The sequence below is a fragment of the Thermobia domestica genome, chromosome 9, assembly GCF_964235325.1.
Source record: "Thermobia domestica chromosome 9, izTheDome1.hap1.1, whole genome shotgun sequence".
NCBI lineage: Eukaryota > Metazoa > Arthropoda > Insecta > Zygentoma > Lepismatidae > Thermobia > Thermobia domestica.
Genome location: NC_137462.1, coordinates 103,296,753 through 103,316,432, shown reverse-complemented (window position 1 = coordinate 103,316,432; position 19,680 = coordinate 103,296,753). Strand labels below are relative to the sequence as shown.

Below are 19,680 nucleotides of genomic sequence, written 5' to 3'. Positions count from 1 at the left end.
AAAATACGAGGAATAGTTTACTCTTGGAATTATTTTCGAATGATTTTCTCAAAAATAACTCTAGCTATCTTGCTTCATATTTCACAAGTAAATATTTAATTAATAACTTGACAATATGGTATAATTAACTGGCTCTGAAAAAATATACTAGAGGTAGTTTATTCTTAAAGGTCTATTAAAACGAAACTATTACTCTGCAAACCACTGGAAAAATGTGCAAAACCTCCAACTCAGGATTTGTCCAAGTGGGCCCAGCCAGAAAAAATCCGCCGAATTTTTCGGGTTGGACCCACCTGGAAAAAAAAAACTTTAAAACCTACCTGGGTTTTTGAGCTCTTTGTTAGTATATTATTAGTACAACTAAGGTGCTCACATTGAAAGTGATTTTCATCAGACTTTGGACTTTCCTTGGGCGAGTTAGATGCTTTCACGTTCGTAAGAACTTTATAAAGTTTTGAATGCATATAATAAATAAATAAAAAAAAAAAAAACTTACCTTAGCTTGAGATAAATATAAAACAAATTAATGCATGGATTATGCTTATAGCTTATTTGAAGTAAAATATGCATTCGTGAATAGTGTGCTCGCCGACTCGGCGATGCCGAGGGACGTTCTCTCTCATATGTTTGACGGGTTAAAGACCATGTGCAGGTACTACCAGTAAATATGTAATGCATTTGTAAAACTATTAGCATTATTTCTGATTACCTTTGGTAGTAACATAAGTATTCTTCAGTAAAATTTGATTTTCCAACAGCAACAGTTTAGTTCAGTTATTTGTCGCTACTCTTCAAATAAGCATTCTGTAGAATCAACACCAGCAATAGCGTAAAAAATCTTGTCAAATTTAAGAAGCTTAATGTTCAGAGTTCCGAAAACTACGTAACGCTTACTATTTCGAGTACTGAATTCAAACTTCCATACTAGTGGACGTTTCAATGTACAGTAAAGAAAGCTGCATTTTCGAAAAAAGAAAAAAAAAAAAGTCGCTAAAGAAGTGTTCGGGAAATTCCCGCAATTCCACGCACAAAGCATCGGAAGTGAATACTTCAACAATAAAACTATTTTACGCGGGAAGATATTTAATATCATTTAAGACATATTGAAACATTTACTATATAAAATATGAATTATATCTTCGTTAATTCTTTTACATTAATTTTCTGGAAAGACCAGAAAACTAATTTTCTGATAATTGCAACATGGGTGTCGTTAGCAGGGGATCGGGGGGACGCGTCTACCCCAGATTTTAGTCAAATCTACTTAAAGAAAATAAGACAACTTTGTATATATAACTTTGTCGGAAAGAGGATTTTGATTCATCCGACCCCCCCCCCCCCAAGATATAAAAAGCTAACGACGCCAGTGCTTGCGACAAGTGCTCGCGAAATTCCCACAATTGAACGAACAAAGTATCGGAAGTGAACTTCAACAATAAAACCATTTATTTTACGCTGGAAAATATTTATGTCGTATAAGACATTTCGAAACATTTATTTTATAAAACATGAATTATATCTTTGTTTTAAATTAATATATTTGGTGTTCATATTTGATGAACGTTACTGAGGCTCCTGGGGATGATTCGATCTAGATTTGTTCGTTCGTCTGCTTGTGCCACACATACTACAAGGTATCACTTTCCTTTTTTTTTTTTTTTTTTTTTTTTTTTTTAAGTTGAAATTTTCATGATACAAGCATGAGACACACCAAATTTCCTGTATATATTTTGGCGGCGATCAGATGTCAAATTTCAAAATGGCGGCCGATTTTTCAAAACAGCAGTGAATGGAAAATTGTTGCAAGTTGTGACAACGATAATCTTGAAATATAAATCACATTTTAACACTTTTACCCCAAAGACATTCAGATATTTCGAAAAAAAAAAAAAAAAAAAAACAATTCAACCCGAAAATATCCGAAAAAAACCCATATGGCATAGATAGGTTGGGCTTTTTCGAAAACCCGGGTTTTTTCAAACCCTGCTCCATCTTCACAGTAGTAGTGTCTTACCGCGAAACAACAGACAGTCTTGGTGTAATAAGGGATTACAAAACACCCGATACCGCTCATGCACTCATAACCATAAACAAAATTCTCAAAAATCTTGAAGAAACACGGCAGGTGTACAATTTCAGAAACAGTTAACAGTGATTTCTTATAGTCCTACATCCCACTTTGTTTTCAGATGTCCGAAATACAGAAAACTCCGATAAAGCAGCGGTCTTTCAGTGAAACCGGCCATAGCAAGGGCCCTACGACGGTATTGGATGTGCTGTGAAGAATGTGGCAACATGGCATAACCTTTCGCAAAATCAGACACAGTATTAAAATTGCAGAATTCGTGAGTGTAATGCAGGTAATCTCCGAGCGTTATTCACGTTTTGTTGCCAGAGACTGAAACAGACGATTTTTGAAATAATAATAATAATAATAAGAAGAAGAAGAAGAAGAATGGGAAAATGTACGAATGGGAATTAACTGACATTCAGCGACGACAGCTTTGGATTATGGAAAATGGTCAGGTTTTTGTGACAAAAGTAGGCTACCATCAACTCACTCCTTACTTTCCTCAAAATTTAAACTTCTGCTATAAAGATATAGATTTAAGGAGTCTGCGAAGCGGAACTTTTGTTTCTTGTATATACAATAACCACTAGTGGGTAGCAGAAATAGTATCAATACATTACGAATTACGAGATAAACTTCTGTTCACGCTTCTACACGGACTTTCAACGAAATACAGGTTTCTGGTAGAGCATTAAAAAAAAAAAAGCGAGAATTGACAATGCACTACGAGTTGACAGTGCATTTACATCTACCGGAGCATATGTACTGTTATACACCATTAGCAAAAACGATACTACGCAAACTACTGCTTCAATGCGAAAAATATTCAGTGAAGCGGTTTCAGACGATTTAAGTGAACTTAAAGAGCAGTTTGTACGTTTTGATCCATATATCCACCTAAGGTTCTAGGACAGATCTTCCGAGTTAAGAATACAAGAGGATACGAAGAGAGAGGAGGGAGGAATAATTTTACACACCTAAAGTGTCTTTTTGATTTAAAATATAATAGGTACTTAGAAAAACCTTGTTAATCTTTATTTAATGAATGTAAGCTGCAACCAATTGTCACCGTATTATTGTTTCCAGTGTTGCCAATTGGGACATCACACTTAAAGAAAATTCACTTACTTCAAAAGGCAGCAACTAATTCGTAAAGCATTGGTCGATAACGGGTTTTGGTTTGTTTATTATTCATGTAAAAGTGAACAACGTGTCATAATTTCAAATTTTCAAAAAATGCGTTTTTCAAGAATATGGCGCCCAAAAATGACGGTTACTGAGAATTTGGCGAATTTTCGAATTTTGTTCAAGAAAAATCTGTAAATCTATAAGTTATGCCGGTTACGTCCCATGGTTATGACAGTAGGCTTAAGATGATGATGATGGGAAATGAATGAAATGGTGGAATGAAGTGAGAGGAAACGGAAGAACCCGAGAAAACCCATGCACATGGTGTTTGTACTCGCAGTCTTTGATGAACAATTATTTGGCGGAAATTCTTTCAACACAACAAAAAATATAGTTCCCTTAAAAATACGTATAGTTTACATACAACAGTTCGAACAAAATCGGAGATCATGATGACACTTTTTTTTTTTTTTTTTTTTTTTTTGCCTCAGTTGAAATAGACATTCTCCAAACATGTCATTTCTGACATATATTTATATTTTGGAAACAGTTTGATATGTACATTTACACGATATTTTGGAAAGTGATTTTCACTCATATGAGTGGATTTTCACTCATATAACACCAAAACTCACTCACAGTTTCGATTTCGGCTAACAAAACGAGATCACCTAATCCTATACGGAAAATAAAATTGTACAATAGACTACCATTGTCAGTATAACAGAATATCAACACCTTTAAATACAGGAACAAGATATTGATGTAGAAAACCCTATTTTATAGTTCTGATGATTACTTTAAACTGAGATTTAAAATTACTACTTCAACTAGTAGTCATCCAGTATGTTAAGTTTTTACCGTATTTGATAAGTGTGTGTATGCTAATATTACTCTTTATTGTATTTTTATTCGTTAGTCCAGTTAGTCTCAATTCTGTATCACATAATTATTTCTATCCATTTTAAACTAACCTAAATGCAGCGATTTTCAACTCCATGTTTAACTCTTGTTTAACAAATGATTCCATGCTCATCCTAAATTAGAATTTCGGGGATACATTTGTTTTGTAACATTATGAATATATTATCTATCTATTAAAATCCTACAATAGCAGCAAAAGCCCTGAGCTCTAACCTAGAACTTTGAATTTCAAACTTGATTTACGGTTATTTGCGATTTCACGTTTAACAAGACAAATATTTTACACTTAAATACACCTTTTTCTTAAAGTTTTCTTTTTTAAATTATTGTTCAAAGCCTTTGTATTTTAAGAAGTCTTTTCCAAAATCAATGCAAATGAATTGTGCTGTCATCTTTGGAGTTCTTTTAAACTATACGTTTGTGGACGTTTATATGTTTGTGGCCAATCCTTTCGACAATGAGATTTCGGAAACTACAAGCTGTAGAAAGATGACGTTTTCAATGATCGATTGCAAATTTTATGTAGATTGTCCAATTCTAATTGAATATTTAAAAAACATGGCCATTATTTCTTTATTACGGGTACACTTAAAGTGTTGAAATTAGGAAAAAAAAACTAAAGGAGCATATCCCACGCATTATACATTCCAACACAATATAATCGTATATGGGGGTTGCATACCTCTCATGTGTTTGTTACATGGCCAAATGATAATGAAAAACGAAGGATAACCATTTCTCCACTCAAAGTGGAATCTTTATTGTTTGGAGTGTTTTGTCCAATGAACACCATATACCACTGACATTATAATTAATTGTGTGTGTAATGTATGTATTTGCTTATTACATATTGCATGCAAGAAGAAAGAAAACACTGATCATACATGACTTAAAAACTCCAACCGGAAGTAGGTTCAAATCTTGCAAACGGCGCGAGATACTGAAAAAGTCATCGAAAAAATCTCCCCTTTATGGTATCTCTTACCAGTTTTTACCAAGACGTCTTTCACTTGTGTCTGTAAAGAGACATGTACAGATGTGAGGAATAATAAGGAGATTCATGCTCATATGTGAATGATGCGCTGTGTAGAGAGCACAGGTTCAGCTAGTTTTATAATTAAAAAAACATTTTTCAAAACTCTATAGTGTTAGACACAATCTGAAATCTCTTTTCGTAAGTTTTAAAGTGACCCCTTCACGAACGTACTAGGTCCTTTAAATCAGCCTCAAATTCCATTCGAACAAATGTTACTCACGCAATTTTTCGTAAACTGAGGATTTCGGGGGCCTGTGATTTCGAACAGTTTACGTATCAACCTGAAATATCAAGGTTTGTCCTTTCCCAGTGGCACCAAAAACTACCAAATTTAATCAAGATCTGAAGAGGCAGACTCGGACTGAGGGGTATAGGGCTCCGGCAGGAACCTCATTTGGAGAGCCCAATCTTCCCTTCTCATGTAGCATGTAGGATCCTCACAAAGTATACTAAGTTTCATCTTCTTAAGTCTCGGACGGAGGGAGGAAGTTCTTCATACAGCTGTCAGCTTCATTTACGCGTGGTAATGGGGCCCAAGGGTGGGGACCTGTTCTCTTTCTTTATGGTGTTGCAATAACTTGTCGAACGACTAACAGAGGGACCCAGCTGGACTTTATAAGTCAGTCTTATTTCGGCATTCATGGGGACCGAATACACATTTAGACAATATGATACCGGGACCCATTCTCATATTGTTGAAATATATTCTTACTAGGCCCAAACAGGAGTTTCATTTCAATAATGGGACCCCAAGACTATAGTCAATGCTGGGGGCCACCGAACGCTGGGGACGGAACAAACTACAACTATGCTCCAACACAGCAGACATGTTATATCTTAGTTTCCATGCTCTATATATATTTAGAGGGCCACGGCAGGGATACCTGTGCTCCTGCCCTGGCCAGTCCGAGTCTGTGAAGCGGTACAGTAATGTAGAATTTGTTTGCGATTTTTGTTAACTTCACAAGGAATGACTTAACAGCTAGTTGTGATGGACGGGACCTACGGTATAGCTTACAATGGGATCCGAACCACTTCTCGGTTTGCACCCGAGAGAGACTGTCTTCACTTGGACTTGAACCCGGGACTCCTTGTTTACAGAGACGACGAATCTGCCGATCACCCTAGAGGACACCTGATAGAAATGAGTTATACTGGTCTTGCATACTTGTGAATATTTTAAGTCATTTCGGAAGCACAAAAATATACATACTGTCCAAATTAGATCACTGTACCTACTTATACAGGGTATTTTAAAACAACACCGATAACGTTTGGAAGGTGATTCCTGACACCAAGATCAAACGAGAAGTATAGACCAACCTGGGTGAACAAATGCTTCCTTTCGGAGTTATAGGCTCCCGAAAATATGAATGAATGAAAAAAAAAAAAAAAAAAAAACTTTAAAGATCCATGGGTCCAAAACTATGGGACCTACCGCCGTTGGATCAAGACTTCACTTCGGAACTAGTACGTGCCCTATCCACATATCTATGTTTCAGAATCCTAAGATACTCAAGCAACAACTTTTATAGAGATACGGTGAGTACTTCAATTTGTATGCCCGTAGCCAAACTGCCTCTATAAAAATTGTTGTGTGAGTACCTTAGGATTCTGAAACATGTATTTTTGAATAGCGTACATATTAGTTCCTAAGTGAAGTCTTAATCCGACTACGGTAGGTTCCATAGTATTGGATCTATAGACACTTTTTCATGTTTTCGGCAGCCTGTAACTCCGAAATGGCGGATTTCTGCACCCAGTTTGGTCTATACTTTTTGTCTTATCTTGGTGTCAAGAATCACCTCCCAAACGTTGTCGGCGTTCTTTTGAAACACCCTGTATACCTTATTAAAATAAATGGGCCATTTCAAAAGACTACAGGGAATCCAAGATAGTTTACTCAGTCAAAAATACAGCAACTTAATTTAATTAGCATTTCAATAAGGAAGTGAATAAAGATACAAATCATCATCATCATCTGGCTTTTAACCATTTATATACACCGTATATGCATTCCACAAAGCACTTATCTTTTCAATAGGTAATATACACATTACCTAAGTTTGTAATGTACCGGACGAGAAAAATTGAGACATGTGGAACGTCACCAGGAAGTTAACACGATTTGCAACATTTTTCTTATAAACTTATTTAATTGATTTAAACATTACCAGAAAAAAGTCTGGTCTAAACTAGCTAGCCCTGATAGTTTCAGGTCATGAAACTTCTAGTTTTAGTCTCGTAAGCTAATGAAGACGGATGATTGTGAAAGTGTATGATTATTACATGACCTAGTTGCCGGAATGAGAATGCAGGAACAAACTGAAGAACTTCGAGAAAACCCACGCTGCTGCTCAGCATAAACTGACATGGGCCGGGATCAAACCAAGGACCCATCGCACCAGAGGGAGTTATACCCCTCGGTTACTGAAACCCTACTTTCGTATACCACAAATTTGCATTTGTAATCTGTCTCCTTCAGTTTATATCAGGGTTGTGAAAAAACCCAGGTTAAAAAGTCCAACCCAGTGGGTGGGTTTTATTAAATTTTAGGCGTATATTTAAAGTTATATTTCTACTTAACATACCATTTAAGCCCGCTCTACTGTACACATGAAACTATGGAATTCTCTTGTGGGAACGTGGTATTTCAATCCCAGCTTCCGCCAAGTGCGTGTTATGATGGACAAACATGTGTGCATGTTTTTTCTCGGGGTTCTCCTGTTTCCTACCACTTTTGCTATGCCACCATTGTTATCCATATCATCACAGTCTCCCTTAGTCCTGGTGCATAATCTTGAAACATTGAACTAAACTTAGCAGTAACAAGAAAGAAAAAAATAACGCCCAAGAAATCCGTGAAATTCCATACGCGTTTCGTGGAACTCTCTTTGCACCATTGACACTCGCTTATATTTCGATTTCTAGAAGGAGGAAATACACAATTTTCTACAGTAACAAGGAGGTGGATAATTTTATGTAATACAGACTAGGAATAAAATCCCCTCTTACACTTATGATTCAAATCCCTGAGCCAGACGCCCTGAGTTTCACTCAAAACATACCAGGCAAATACTGGGATAGTGCCTCAAATTCAGAAACCAAAGATAAAAAATGGCTTTATAGAATGGAATATAATATGTTTTTAAGAACTGAAATGTTGAAAATTGATTTTTTTTCTCATTTTTAGTTGCCAATTTGGTTTCTCACAATAGATTTTACGATTAAAGGGGTTCTGTAACATACAGTAATTGAACTGTGCTTCACATACTCCACAAGATACGCAAGAAGAATCGCATTAACCATAATTTTCTTGCCATATGGTTAATTCCACGATCTGATTGCCGTTAGTGTTGAGAAGATAGTGGTGAATCTTTAGTAATTTCCTTTTTCAAGTGAAGCGTTCTCGATTTGTAATTAACTGACATAGAGAAATACATTTTAACTGTTTATATTAATACCAAAGTATGTAACAAAAACAAAGGAAATGTAGCCACATTACTTTTGATTCATACTTGCTGAAGTGCCCGTTCTTTGTATGGGAAGAATTAGGTGCAAGGAAAATGTTTTAGCCTCCTCTTCCCCTTAGGATACGCATATCAATGAAAGTGTAGAAAGATATTCCATTTCTGGCATGAATTTTTAACCTCCTTCTTCCTTAGGAAAGTTACCTCCCATTCCCTTAAGTCCTGATAATATCTCAGCCTGAGGTAGGTACTATGTTCTAAAACTCATTTCAAACTGTTCAACCATTTCCCGTGACGCGATCACAAGCAATAGACATCGTCGAATTAAATGTAAAGAAAGAAATTACAGAAAACACCCTCTTTCCTCCATTAAAGTTGAAATTTTCAGAAACAGGAAGTGACCTGTCCCCTTATTTTTAGTGAGGTATTTATGTACCGAATTTCATCTTCCTAACTTGACGTGACGACATACTGTATTTTTTAAATGAATTTTGAACTTCCTCTACTTCTCCTAGGATACGCCCTTGAATCAAAGTAATGTACGTAAAATTCCATTTCAGGGTAGATACTAACTACTGTATGTTCAAAAATTCATTTCAAACTGCTTAAGTTTTAATCATTTTCCCGTGTGATGCGATCAGAAACAACAGGTAGAATCGCTTTCAAATTATAGAAAATGCTCCCCTTCCTCACTTAACATGGAAACTCTCAAAATCACTACGACGCTGCTCCACTTACTTTTAATGGGAAGTTTGCATCAAAAAATGTCACCTTCCTAACTTGACATAATGGTGAGGTACTAGGATTTTCGCATTGATTTTGACCATCTGCTCCCTCCATAGAACACGCATTTTAATCAAAGCAACCTAATTAAAAATCTAGTTCGAGGTACGTGATAACTGCATCCAAAAATTCATTCCAAACAGTTTAACCGTTTTCTCGTGTTGCGCGCACAAACAAGATTCTTTTCATTTTTATATAGTAGATTTCAATTGAACTGTGTTACAGCGAATTTGATCGAGTACAAACAAATTCATTATGAATGATACACAAACCTTTTTCGCTTTGAATGGTACCGGTATTCTGTTCTCGTCGTAAATACGTACTGTAAGCCAATTTTTTAGCTAGGCATACACTAAGAAGTACGATTAAAGAAAGTACTTATAATCGTATTAAGATTATTATTTCAATCTAAGTTTTGAAGTATATCTTTTGAGGTGGGTTTTACCCCCCCCCCCAAAAAAAAAAAAAAAAAAAGGGAATTTTGTGCCGGGGAAAATTCCAAGAACTCTGGTTTATACACAAAATCAATGTAGGCCTATATCACGTGAACGATTTATTTAATTTCACTAATACAAGCTCTTGATCAGGATAAACGACTATATTATCCCCAAAATGTACTTAACATCTTTCGGCAAGGTGCTAGAACACACGTCCCCCTTTCTATTTAGCTGTAATAAAGACAGAAAACAACGTGCCCTGCGGGGCTTTCATCCGCCTTCACTCGCTCACGCTCGCTCGGCAATACTATGGGAATTAAACTAGCATAGAAAGGAACCGAACTAGTTACTAACCTATATGTGGGACCTGTGTTCTAGAACATTCCCGTATCTTTCATGATTTTTTTATTTTATTTTTTATTTTTTTTTTTTTAGTTTACCGTTTAACAGTTAGACTAAAGGATACGAATGATTAATGAAAATTAATGACTTAAATATCTTTTCTATTCTCTCCAGCAGGAATCGAACCCGTGACAACATGCACTAAAGGCACACACACATTGAACATTAAACCAGCGGGCGAGGGCTGTATTTCTCATGCAAGTTAAAAGTAGTTGGAGAAGGACATACATTTCGTTACGCTGCATCCCCCCTAGCTCTTTCCATTGCACTAAAAATTTCAAACATTCCGCATATATTAAGTTTAATGGAACTAGCAGTAAATATCACACAAAACGTTTTTATTTAGGTACAGTTTATAGTCGGCACTAAGGCATTTATAATAGTTGATTATGAGGTAAAAACAATGTAAACTACTGTATGATATGGAACAGTTAACTTAAACTTTTCATCTTTCATATTTACTCCCACAAGTTCTTCATTTTGATAGCAAAGTTTCTTGTTTTATATGATTAAGCATATGTTTTAAAATATACTTGAACTAATAGTTCTACTTTTTGTATTAAGTACGAAATTTTTATTGTACAGTAGCACTGAAGTTCTTGTTACATATTCACAATTTGACTTCTAACCTTGAAAAACGAAAGTAAATATAACTGCAAGTCATCAGTTTACTGTAGATGACAATTTCGGTATTGTTTAACCTAAACAACAAACTCGCTTCAATCCCTTCCATTAATCAACACATTCTATTCAGTCAAGGTATATAAAATAACCTATTCAGTATGATCTAAAACTATTGTTGTTATAACATATAAAAACAATTGCGAAGCTAAACATGCACAGAAATTTCTGACAATGAGCAGGCCATAGTCATCAAACATTTGTTCGATGTTCGTAACTTTCGTTTAAACTGACAATTCAATCAGAACTCACAGTCAAGTTCAGTCTACATGAACGATTTATTCCATTATCTCCCGAAATATGTCAATAAACATTAAGCACGTGCATGTTTTAATTTCACTCCGCCCTTTGTTGATAATGACATCAACTACACCTGCACCATATTATCACTGTAATTATGCTTCTTACATTATATTCATAACAAAATCTGTGAGACACTTACACTTCCTTATTTAATATAACAGATCAATTTGATTATTTCTTCTCTACAAGCGTACTTCCTACGTATATCACTTAAAGAATAGTTTTACATAACACAAAGTCACGAGACGGTCCCACTTATCACGATTTCACTGCACACAGAGACATACAACGCAAACTAGATAAAGTTAGACTACAGCTACGATACAATTACGCATTACGCAATCCACCATATATGTTTGCCAAATTCTTCATTATCATTAGTAGGGTAAACCATACAGTGATTGGCACCCAGACAATAATTGACACTTTTCCTGTTAATATTTAAATAATAAGAAAACAAATCAGTTTTTTGAAGGTATTCACTAACAAAATGGCAGTACTGGTCTTTGCTTCTATATTCTGTAAAGTTTATTTCCTACTATTTTAGTATTAGAGTGAAGTGGTTTATGGAATAGGTGGATATATTTTCAAAAAATTAAATATGGTCTTATTGCTTATGAATTTGTTAAGGATGTTTAAAGAATATTTACCATCGCCCCGACTTATTAAATGTTACTTACGTTTTGGTTTATTGGCATTGCAGATCAGGAAGTATCAAAATGTGTTTTCCCTTCAAGCAACCTTCTAATCCATCTCTGCATTGTTGAAAAAATGGGGGTGCCAATCACTGTATGAAGATGTATGTGCCAAGATAGTAATTGGCATACCCCTGCCAATAACTATCAAATTAATATTTTGTATATGGTTATGATATAAAGCTTTCATTTAGGGAAAATACAAATGTTCTAAATTCTCGTGTTTCTACATTAACTCTTTCTAGTTAATGGCACCCCTGCCAATTAAGTTACTGTATATTGTGGTGCCAATCACTGTAATTCAAAAATAATTAAATTGAAAAAAAAAAGTTAATCACTTGAGCTCTTAGTTTCGATCGCGTGAATCAGAAGACATGGCATATTAGTATAGTGTTATATAACACTAGACCAAGCGCCAGAATCTCATTATGAGATAATTAAATCTAAAGTTTTTAAAGTGAATCACATATAAGTAAACTGGTGCTTAGTCATTAAAATTATTTGTAGGCAAGCACTGCTAAGAGTTGGTAGTGATTTTTACTTGCATGACTTTCCAAATAGAGCATGCCATAAAACAGAAATTCTAATACGAGCCATACACTGACGTATTTTTCCGCCGTAGCCATAAAATTTCTTGCGCTAGTCTTGTTAGCAGCTGTCAATACGTTAGTGTATGGGGCCTGGCGTACGTTTACGTACCGAATTTTTATACGCTGGAAAAGTCTGGCTGCTTTTAACTTCGAGCGTAAATACGGCGCGTAAAAACGGCTCAGATGAAAGGGTTTTCGAGCAGCAGGTGGTCTCTTGCCCTTTCCACGGCCTTCTCCCTGGTCTGGTCTTATTGTTTTCAGAAGAGAAAACCTGTTCTTGTGTTGTCCTCGCGAATCGTTGCTGAGGTTTGCTGGTAGACTCAACAGAAATCATCATTCCAATCTAGTTTCAATCTTTCCATACAAGATACGATTTCGGCTAAACTAATATTTCCTATTGCACAAAACGAGACATTATTTCCTAATTAAAATTCATAATTCATTTTGAGTGCACAGAGAAAAAGGTATTTAAATCCAATACTTCCTAATCTGAATTCGCAAATTATGAGAGCTCCTCCGTGGCTATATAGTCAGCGTACCCGTCCTCTGTGCGGGGCGCCCTGTTCGATTCTAGGCGGAAGCTCATGCAGTTCGGGTTCTACTTCTCATATAGGCTCGCTAAACTTATTGAACCTCATGCCTTTCGACTAGGAATTTAAGATTTAATTTAATATTTGGACATTATTTTTTTTTTTCCACACAGGTAAAGGCGCATATAAAGATGAAGTCACACCTTCAGAGTTACCCACGTTGTGATACTGAAATGAAATCTTTGAGTTTAACTTCCCACGTTTATGCCATTTAAACTAAAGAATACAATAATTAAGGCAAGTGAATGATGATGAGAGAATTGGTGGAATGAAATTTGGGAGGAAACGAGAGTACCCTGAGAAAACCCACGGACATGTTGTTGCCCATACAAACTTATTTGCACGGGGATTGAACCAGGGACCCCACGCACCAGAGATAAGTGCTTTAGCACTGAGCCGCTGTGGCCCTCTGTTGTGATATATTTTTTTAAAAAAAAAAAGCATGACTGTCAATAGCATTTGGCCAATTCTTGTCGAATTGAAAATTATCTATAAATCATATGTTGCTCCCACTATTGAGTATTGTTCTCCTATCTGGTCTATGGCCTGCCCTATTCATTTAAAAAATTAAATTCCGTAATTAATTTCTTTTTAACCATTGTATCCTACCGAGTACCTCACCTCCGAACACTTCCAAAAAATAACGTTTTAAAATCCCTCAATATCAAACCTCCCCTAGTGAGAAACAAAATTTCTGACCTAATATTTTTCCAAAAAATTATAAATGGCCACATATCATATGAACAGTTGTTAAATCAGATCAATTTTCGCGTACCCGCGAGAACAACACGGTCTAGTGATCTCTTTTACACTCGAGCTGTGAGAGTTAATATTATCCAAAGGTCTCTTCTAAACAAAATTAGATCAGTATCTATAATCAGTTACCAGAAACTGTAGACGTTTTTTCAAGTGAGTATAATTTCAGATCATCTATAAATAAGCTATTTTTGTAATGTTGCTGTTGACTTGTACCATCTTGACCTCAAATTGTTATTAAATTGTTATCAAATTGTTAAAATGTTTCAGAGTTGTTAAAATGTTTCTCGCCCTCATGCCGTGTAAAGTTTAAATAGTAGTAATCCTGACCTCGAACTAGATACTATCCGATATTTCCCTGATAACACGGAGCAAATCATTGAGTTTGAATATCGAAATTCGATGACGATTCTTGCTATTTTGACAATGTGCTGCTTGTTATTTTAAATACTTTCTCAACTTTACACGAATTTATAGCGAAATAGGTTCAGAAATTAACTATTTTTTCACGCGATCTTGATATTACTCGTAAAAAACTTCAATAAACCACGATATATAATGTTTCTTTCTTCGTATATTGTTCCAAACCTCAGTTTGTGCAAATATTTAAATCTAATAATAATCCTATTTCATCATTAATGCTTATATACTAAGTCAAATAGCAAATCGTTGTACAGTTTTTTTTTTCTGTGTGGTTCCTTCCCAGCCGTAAAAGTTCTGGTTCAATTCGAGGTGCCGGCCATGTTGAATATTTTTCAACATTGTATATATTATATCTCATCATGATGGGGATATGTTTACGAACACTTACCTGAAAAGTACAATAGATGTAAGCCCAAAAGAGATCATAACTAAGACCAGAATTGAAAATTACACCCATTTACAGGAAATACACTCATAAATTTATATTAACTTATTAAAGCATTTCTCAATCTCAGTGTTGGGAGTACTATCAAACCTTCTTAGATAAATGTCAACTTAAGGTATATTGCCATAAAATATTATGTAACACTCAATACTTGTCATTTAAATAATTTATTTCACGAACAACTCAATCGTTTTACCCTGTTTGTAAGTAGTATATGCATCATTATTAGGAGAATTGACATAATTGACGCAATCTGCTACTTAATAGTGTATATTTTTCGTAGACATTACATATTGAACATAGTAGAAACTCATCTTCAAGACTGCTTCGTGTGGATGTTTCCATATTGCAGGCTATTAATTAAACATTTATTTATGAAATATGAACTATCACCTAAGGCGTTTTTCAGAAATTCGAAAAAAATTCTCCCTCAAGAGTAAACTACCCGTTGTGGATCTTTTCAGGGAAAATTAGTTACGTCATATTGTCCGGTTATTAATAAACCATTTATTTATCAATTACGAACAAAATTAACTGACTCGTGTTTGAGAAAATATCTCGAAAAAACTCATAGACAAGAGTAAACTAACCTTTTTGTATTTTTACCACAGAAATAACTTATGCCAAATAGTAAAAGTGGTAATGAAATATTAATGTACGAGAAGAATCGTTAGTCATTTTCGATAAAATCGCGTTTGTCTTTTTATTTTCATCTATCAGTGAACTTCCTTTATTTTGGGGGATAGGAAGAAAATTCGAAAACCTTCCCTTGGAAATCTGATAAAGGTATTAAGTTTAGAAATTTATCACTCGAATTTAAAGAAAATTATCCGATGTTGAGTTCGCCCTTACTACTACTCAATTGATTTGTATGTATATGTGGAAACCCTCAAGTTCGGGTGGATTTTACCCTCATGTCACATACCCAACAGCAAGAACGAAGAAAAAAGTCATTAAGTTTAAAACATTTTTTTAATACAGTAAATTACTAAAGACTACATTTAAAGAAACCATAAAAATAAACAGTGATAAACTGGCAATAAACGAAAACCAGAGTAGAACTGAATTTAACCTGACTCCGCATGCTAACACCGGGCGACGGTAATTTTGTCATCGGAAAATTCGTCACGGTAATTTCGTCACCGGTAATTTTGTCACCAAAATATTACCATATAGGTAATTTCGTCACCGAAAATAATGTCACGATAATTTCATCACCAGTGTCTTTTAGAACATAATACAAGTACAATGAATGAACTCGAAAAAGTTTTTGAAATTGTTTTCTTTAATCTTCAACTGCCAAAACTATGCAGCATAATCAAAATATATTATTATTAATAAAGGGTTACATATTTTAGATATTGTATTTGAGACAAGAGATAAAAGTTTCCAGTAATTCTATCACAGAAATATTGTCATATAGGAAATTTTGTCACGGTTATTTCTTCACCTTTGTTGAATTAAATGGAGACAAAGCAAACGATCAAACAGCTTACGTTATTTTAATAAAACTTAGAAAACAATTCAGTTGGTGTTGAACTCTGCAAAATTGAAGTTTCTGTTACTCGAAGCAAGAACAAACACCAGTAGAAGAAAATAATGTCTGCTTGAGCAAATGTTAAAAGCACAGGCAACATGGGGCACTAATGGGTTCATTATTCACTATTTACAAATATTAAATTTCGCGAATATCAAAATTTCAGAACAGAAAATAAACAAATATGGGAAGATACGCCAATCTGTTAATTTTCCCGCAGAATAGACGAAAATTTTCATCGTTCTAGTACCGTTCTCTGAGCCCAAACTCTTGGACCTTCCAAGTTAACAGAGTCATTTGAAAAGAGTGGCTTTTTTTAGGAGCTATTAAAAGAATTATATTTCAACTCTGAGTAAACATTGGCAAATTGTTATTGGATATATGTGGAGACCAAATTTCTATAAAGGAAGAAAAACGTATAAATATTTCCGGATGTTTCCTTTAAATATAGCCTTATGAAGCTATTAAAAAGTGAAACATGGATGGTGAACGCCAACTTTTCAATGGCGCCAAAAAAAAGTGTATGTTATTTGAGGTGAGACTTCCTTTACTAGGTATACGCCCTAATGTAAACCAAGACACAAAATTCATATGAAGAACTGTTTCGTGCGGTGGTGCATCAGTGCAGTGAATTTAGTGAATATCCGGTAACTATGGTAATGGATTTTGATATAGCGTAAATGCTGGCTGTAAATGCAACTTTTGGAGATTCAACTCGTTTATAGCGTTACTTTTTTCACCTGACTCAGTCAACATGGAGGAAGGTCAGGGGTGTAGCCAAGGGGGGGCCATCGGGGCCAGCCCCCCCCCCCAAATGGTTTCCTGGCCCCCCAAATGGTTTCCTGGTCCCCCCAAATGACCAGCTTTTAAAACATCATAGTAAAATTATCTCGCTTCATTAATTTAAAAGTAACAAATTTTATTGACAATTAATAATTTACGGGAAAATAGTATGGATAAATATTGTTTTTCCATACCGATCGACAAATATTATAGTATCTCTTCTTTATACCGATCGAAATAGGATACTTTTTTGTGGCAGCAGATTACACAATTTACTGCGATTTATATTTGACAGTTTGAAGTCAAACGTTTTAACAAGGTACTACAAATACAGCCATAGAACAAAGGTACTAAACTGATTTGTAAATACAGTATATTTTCATATGCTTTAAAAGTGTTAAAAGACATAGAGGATGGAAAATTTGGTGAGAAACAATGTTTTTATTCAATTTGGATTTCATTCGCGCTCTCATTTATTTCTACTGAGTTTAATAAAATAATTATGTTTTTTTTTTTTTTAGTCAGGAATAATAAATAAGTATTTTTGTCAGGAAACCGTAAAGAAATTAAGTGAAATTTCAAAGAAAATCAATCTTGTGTAGATAGGTTAAATTTAAATATAAAGGTAAGCAAGAAAAGTTCTCTCGCTTTTTCACCCACCACCTTCAAACATCGATATGTCGCCTAACCTGGAAGATCAAAAATAGTCCCCATCAGCATCGACGACCTTCTGAAAACGTTCTGGAAGACCATGGAATCCATCGCGGTACAACTTGGTGGGCCGTGAAACGAAGAAGGTATCAGGTGCATTTTGGACTTTTACTAGGGATTTGAACTGGCGTCCTCTAAGGTGATTGTCCAAAGAATGGAACAGGTGATAATCGAACGGTGCAATACCCGGGGAATATAGTGGTTGCAATATTGTTTCCCATCCAAGGCGGAGAATTGTGTCCTGAGTCATCTTAGCCACGTGGGACTTAGCATTGTCCCGTAAACGAGGACCCATTTGCAATTCAGAAGTGATGGCTTCAGAGTTTTGAGTTTTTCTTGAGCACAGCTCAACTGCTCTCTGACACAGTTGCATTGATACTCTGACCAGCTGGTAGCAGTTCTCGATGCACGATGCGCCAAACACACAGAAGGACCTTCTTCTGGTACAGTGCTGGTTTCGGCTGTTTTGAAATCGGTTCATGGGATGCTAACCAATGATGACGGCGCCGTGGAGCTTCGTATAGAACCCACTTTTTATCACATGTCAACGCCCTGTCCAGAAATGGCTCCGAAACAGTAAATAAACACAGGCGACTGTTGTGTTGCCTTCTGGCCCAGAGTCAAAATATGTGAGACCCATCGACCCAACTTGTAGTGCTTCCCAAGTTAATGGATGTGCTGCCGAATGGTTTCTCCACACACTGAATTGTAGTCTCAGTTCCTCTTTGTACATGTGTTGGTCTTCTGGTACGTGGTGTTTTCGGGTGTTTCGTCATCGTCCTTAAACTTGTTAAACCATCGCTGCACTGTCCGCGTCGACACGACACCCTCACCAAAGGCATGGCATATCTTCTATCCCGCTACAGCGGCGTTTGACCTCCATTTGAACTCGTTCAGCATACATGCTCTTATGACGCTCTGTGGATGTCCCATGTTCCCTCTGTCTTTATGTAAGTTCACGGTGTATCTGAATTGCCACAACCAGGTAGTATGTTGGATATACCCACACCAACAACTGACGTTCGCCTTATCTCCACTCGCATTCAACTCACGGTGTGAGGTCCAATTGAACACGGACCTCCACGAAAAGGGACAGAACTTTCTTGGTTACCTTTATAGTTATGCACAAAAGTATAGCGTTTGGTCCCAGGCAGTAGTTCTTGATTGAGCATAATAAAAACTATCTTGAATATAATTTATGGATGATAATAATAATAATAATAATAATAATAATAATAATAATAATAATAATAATAATAATAATAATAATAATAATAATAAGCTAAAATAGTGTTTTTAGTTTTCCAGAAGGAAACCAAAATTTTCCTTTCTTTCAGGCCTCAAAAACACTAGCAGTAACACATTTTTTTGGCTTTGTACATTGTAGCTGCCCCCCCCCCTCAAAAACGACGGGCCCCTCCTACACAAACCTGCTGGCTACACCCCTGAGGAAGGTCCAAGAGCTTGGACTCTTAGAACGGTACAAAAGCAATGAAAATTTTCGTCTATTTTGCGAGAAAATAAACAGATTTTCATTTCTTCCAATAGCAAATGTGCATCGATTAATACAAGTGACTTCGGAGGAAGAGCTGGAACTTCTGGACTATTTTGATAGCACTTACGTGTCAAACACGTATCGCCCTGTTAAAGCTCGGGCTGGGAATATTTGTTTGCGTAATGTGCCCCGTCTATATCCCCCAGACAATTGGAACGTTCACCAGGCTACCTTTAGCAGCAATTCTAGGATAATTAATATTTGTGAATTGTGGAACTAGAAGTTTCATCATCTAGTAGGAATGTCCCACGCAACTATTTGGAAGCTTATTCATGAAATTCAAAAAGTTGAAGCAACGGTTTCAGCTGTGCTTCATCAAGATGCTGTGGGGCAACCACCCAAACAGCAAACTAGAAGTGT

At 35.7% G+C, this 19,680-nt stretch overlaps 1 protein-coding gene across 5 annotated transcripts in view; it reads right to left on the bottom strand.

Moving 5' to 3' along the window:
* The window catches only part of LOC145694900 (zinc finger FYVE domain-containing protein 1-like), a 78,360-nt gene extending 66,828 nt beyond the window's left edge, over positions 1-11,532 (bottom strand). For 3 of the 5 annotated variants that reach the window (XM_081771640.1, XM_081771637.1, XM_081771641.1), the window contains exon 1: positions 11,375-11,532. The gene's annotated coding sequence lies outside the window, so the exon portion shown is untranslated. The other 2 variants (XM_081771639.1, XM_081771638.1) reach the window with 2 other exon arrangements.
* Positions 11,533-19,680: the final 8,148 nt, after the last annotated feature.